At 37.6% G+C, this 5,351-nt stretch overlaps 1 pseudogene; it reads right to left on the bottom strand.

Annotated features, from left to right (window-relative positions):
* Window positions 1–4,624: 4,624 nt before the first annotated feature.
* LOC132275663 (small nucleolar RNA R71) lies at window positions 4,625–4,723 on the bottom strand (annotated as a pseudogene).
* Between the last annotated feature and the right edge of the window lie 628 nt (window positions 4,724–5,351).

Here is a 5,351-nt window from a genome sequence, read left to right as displayed (position 1 = left end):
AATTATAGACTAAATTAGTATCAGTTACTGTAGTAAAATAAATTAATAACTGGTCTAATTTTAAACAGTAGGGTTCCCTAAGAGGTTACGCGTATGTAGCCGAGTATTTTATAACCTAGATAGCTTTATGAGCCGACAGTGAGTATAACCTAGGTTTTATTGGGCCGAGTTATACATGGATTAGGGTTTAATCACTAAGCCTATAAGTATGTGTGTCACGGTGGTTTAGGGTTTTAGAATAATTAAACGTAATTTCTGTAACAAAAAAAAAAAACAGAGACCGTGGGATACAGAGGGAGAATAGAGAGAGATAGGAGAGGAAGGATAGGTGGGAGCAAGGTAGAAGGAACGTGGGTTTGTGGAACAGCAGTGGGGAATTGAACCGGCAACACAGAACTGGGAATTTAGAGTTTCAAGTCTGAAACTCAAAGGCAAGTTCTTTTCTTTCTCCTTCTCTTTGGCTCGTGTTCTGTGCACCTAGATAATCTCTAGGGTTTAATCAATCAATAATTGGAAGATATATGTTTAATATATGTCATGTGAACGATCTGTTTATGTTGAAAACCATTTTCTTACAGTTCATGCATGGCTCGTTTCAGTTTTCTGTTCTTTAAGCATGTTGCTCTGTTGTAACTCTAATCTTTGGATTATTTTTTTTGACTCTGTAAATGAACCATGGGGATGTTTTTGGGATTGATATAAGATCCGTAGGTTCAGTGGTAAAGAGGAACAGAGGGTTCAGTAGAGAACTGAAAGTTTCTGAAACCTGTTCCAGTATTGTTTTCCAAGCATGCTAGTTTAAGTGGCTTGATTAAACTCTGTAATTGTTTCCAAAATTGTTGTAAACAACCTTGGGGAATGCTTCTAGACTAAATTAAGACTCCTAAGATTAGTTTTAGAAACCAACAGAGTGGTAGGAATTGATCAGAGAGGGAGCAGACGGACTGAAACGAAGCAACGGGGACAGAGGCTCTCAAAGGAGGTGAGAGCCGGCTCTATGGATGGGGGAGCCGGCTCGCACAACAAGTAAAGCCACTCTAAGGACTCCTAGAGCTGGCTCTAGGCTGAAAGAGCCTGCTCCCAAATTTTGGAGCAAGCTCCCTTTTGCAATATACGTTTAATTTTTATTTTTTTTTAGTTTTAAGGCACTGTTTGGTAATCTGAACACTGTTTGAGCCTTGGGATGCTTCTAATGGATTGTGGGGACTTTTCAGAGGATTTAATTACTTGATTCTAAGTGTGATTAAACTAGTTGATGCATGGTTTAAGTCTCTAAGATAAAGGATAAAATAGTATAAAAGCGAATGACTTAGTACACTGTTATTGGATAGGACGAAATAAATTATTTAGGTTAATCTAGCAATTTGTTGGACTATAATGGGATTATAGAATTTGTTCTAAATGCATGATAGAGTCATTGATATATTGGATTGGGTCTATGCATGCTTTAGATGCTAGTTGTGTAAACTATTAAACTGTTTCCTGCAATTACATGGTTTAATTCTAGGATTTAAATTGCTGAAATCTTAAATACTTTTCTGCAATTATTTGGATGGTGGTTTTGGACTGTAAATTACTTGTTCATTATGTATACATTGTAATTTACCTGGATATGGAGGATTGTATGCACCGGTATGGGACGGTGACATACTAGGGACGGTTTAGCTCAAAACGCATAAACCTAACCTAATGGATTAATGGAATGGATTGAAAGATATCGAATCCTAATTGTGACTAAGTCAGATCAGCTGTAACCAAGTTGGATGACTTCCTAGATTAACGGATGATAGTTAAGTCATATCAACTGAATAAGTTGAGTGACTAACTAGTTGGTTTATTGTATGTCAGTTTAATAAATTGTTGAATTGCATACCCTGGATTTGGATGGATGTTATATAAGTGTTTATGGTACTACGAGCTGAGCTTGAGTCTCAGACTCGTTGGTTAGGGTGCGTATATGTGGTGGATGCGTTGCTGGTTATAATAGGTTGAGGTGTACCCTGTTAGGTCTAGGTACTCATGCCCACCTTTGGGTGCGTATTCGCATGTTGCCTTCTATTCAGGTTGAGACCCCTATTATAAACTAGTGAATGTCCCTTAGTGTGGATATATTTTTACGTATGGACTAGATAGATATTGTGAGGTGTCTACGGTGTATCTGCGTATCGGGTCACTGTATGGATTGCAGTTAGATTAGAACTTGCTCGTGGGTCTGACCCACTCCTTTATTATTCTTTTCAGGTACAGGATGGTTCTAGCTTTAGAGCTTAATCGTGCTTGTCAAGGACAGTCCCACATTCATCTGTTTACGTAGGACTTCTCTCGATGTTTCTAGCATTATCTATTTTCAGTTTTCAGTTTCAGTTGAACTTTTGGTTAGGGGTCCACTAGTGGATTCCCAAGTTGTAACCTTGTGAATTTAGAGGATTGGAGTTTTATTTTTCAGTTATGCATGGAGGGTTTTTTATTAAATGTTCTTTTAGTTTTATTCCATCTTTATTATTTCATTTTGTCATCTGTGTTCGCTGTAAAATAATTTAATTGTTTGATATTCCCTCGGGTTTGGGCCTGGGCCTGATCAACCCGTGTCTCGAATCCGAGGGGTATCACACTATGTGTATTGATGCTATAGATTTGGAGATTGTCAAGATATAGTGCTTAAATGAATGCTCTTGTGATTTTCTTGATGGTTCATACTTATTCCTTGATAGATTGTGCCTCTCCCCTAGTTTATTTTCATGCTAGTAGTGTAGATGTAGTGTAGTTGTAGTGTAGTGTTAAATGGGAAGACAATCCATACTTGTTGTTTGATGATCCAAGCTTTTGAATGCAAGAAACATATGTCTCTAACCTTGTGTTGTATTTGGATTGTGAGCTTAATGAAATGATTAATGACTTGTTTTGATCTATTATGCCTTTCACATGTTGTTTAGACAATATATGCTTCATTGTTTAGATATATTGTGCCTTTCACATGATGTTTAGACAATACATGCTTAACTAGTCATCCTTGCTTATTGAATCAACCAAACACACACACACTTCAATATTGCAGCACACCATTTGCCCTCATTAGTCATTTATCAACGGTATAGAAATGCATTGCTTGGTGGTGATCTCTAAACCCTAAGGTCTCTCTCTCTCTTACTTACTCTTAATTGCATTCTTTTGTTATCACTTAGTTTAATTTAATTGTTATCTAATCAACCAACCAACCAATTGTTTAATCACTCGACCTACTAGCCCTAATAGCGATTCCACGACCTTGTTCGATCCTCGCAATCCCTTGGGACAATCCCTACTCACTCTTGCTATATTTTTAGTGAAGGTAGTAGTGGCTTTTATAAATGTAAAACTCTTGGCCCTCGCCTTAAAATCCACACACTCTCAAACTTGACAGTAGTGCGACACAACACACGGTCAGTTTTTGGCGCCGTTGCCGGGGAATTGATTGATTTGATTTGGCAACGTCAGATTTGTGGAATCAATTAGGATTAGTACTCTTTTGATCATGTCTTTACTTTATTTTTTATTTTTCTATTTGGTTACTTATTGTGTTATTTTTACTTGACTACGTGCATTTTTGGAGAGGAAGCAAGCAAAGGAGCATTCAAGCAAGCAAAGAAAGTAAAAAGCTAAAAATTCTAAAAATTTGCTAAGCCAAGCTTTAAATTTGGAGTTGAAGTGCTGAAGGACCTTTGTGAGACTTTCTTTACTTAATCCCTTAGTTAAATCGTCGACCCGCGTGGAGGCTTATTTTTATTTGTTCTTGCATCATTGTTGTTAAAATATGGGAGTATGAATTAAGTGTTTGTGGAAGAAGTTTAATTAAAATTTTTGTGAAGGCATAATGTTTGTCATTCTTTGTGCTTGTTGTGTTTTACATTGTGTATGCATGGACGTCGTTCATTGAGACCAACTCTTGTCCCTCTTGATTTGCATCTTGAATCCATCGTTAGAAATCCTAGGGGAAGAGGAAGTTCAAATAGAACCAATCTATCAATGGATGACCATAATAATGATCATGTTAAGGACCTTGGTCATATAGACCAACAAGGTATCCTTCATCCCAATGTGCACAATGAGAACATACAAGTAACATTAGGCATGCCTAGGCCATTCATTCACCAACCACCACAACAACAAGGCCAAGTTCCATATGGAATGCCAAGGCCAATGTATGCCCCATAACCTCCCATCATCAATCAAGGAATTCCAAACCAAGGTGTTCATGTTGTACCTCAAGTAGCTAATCCACCTCTTGCTTTAAGAGACCATTATGTGCCTAATGAGTATAATGCACCTACATGCATCCAATTGCCTCCATTTAGAGCACATCGTTATGAAATTAAGCCACAAACCATTCAAATGCTTCCTAACTGTCATGGACTTCCAAGCAAAGAACCTTACAAGCATTTGGATGAGTTTCTTGAAGTATGTTCCACCGTAAAATATACGACATGCCAGAAGAGGTTTTAAGATTCAAACTTTTTCCATTTATCTTAAAAAACAAGGCAAAGTATTGGTTTAACAATCTTAGGCCTTTTTCAATCACTTCTTGGGCAGAAATGCAACAAGAGTTCTTGAAAAAGTACTATTCGGTTTCAAAGACCAATGCCATGAGAACCTCAATTCGAGAATTTTCACATGGGGATGGAGAAACGTTTCATGAGGCATGGGAATGCTTCAATGAATTGCTTAGGAAGTGTCCACATCATGACATGCCCAAATGGCAATTAGTTCAATATTTCTTTGAGAGTTTATCGGACAACTATAAGGGTATGGTTGATGCTTCCATAGGTGGCTCATACATTGATAGGCATGAGGATGACGTATGGCGTCTTTATAGAGCATAAGTGAAAATTCTTTGCATAGAACACTATCATCCAAGAATGGTAGAAATTCATAAGGTAGGAAGAGTGTTGGCTTACATCAAGTCGACCATTCAAATGAAATAGCCGCCGAAATGAAGTCTTTATCTCAAAGGTTTGATCAATTTTTTATTAACCAAAACTCGGTGAATCAAGTATCTTCCTTCCCTAACCATTCTCATAGTGCATCAAATGAGACATGTATGACTTGTTCTAGTGTTCTTCATTCTACTTCTCATTGTCCTCACGGACAAGTGCAAAATGAACCTAATGAACAAGTTAATGCAGCTTTCGTGAACCAAGGAAACAATCCTTATGGTACTCACTATAATCCAAGTTAGAGGAATCATCCGAATTTCTCTTAGAAAAACCAAGGAGAGGGCTCAAACCCTTCCCAAGGCGGTTTTCAAGGGAAATACATTCCACCTCCACTTCAAAACCAAGGATCACAAGGTTATAGACCTTATCAATCACAAGGGA

This window comes from Cornus florida, unplaced genomic scaffold, assembly GCF_030987335.1.
Source record: "Cornus florida cultivar Cherokee Brave unplaced genomic scaffold, ASM3098733v1 CherokeeBrave_3.0.0_Hap2_Chr09, whole genome shotgun sequence".
NCBI lineage: Eukaryota > Viridiplantae > Streptophyta > Magnoliopsida > Cornales > Cornaceae > Cornus > Cornus florida.
This window is presented reverse-complemented; position numbering and strand designations above follow the sequence as displayed.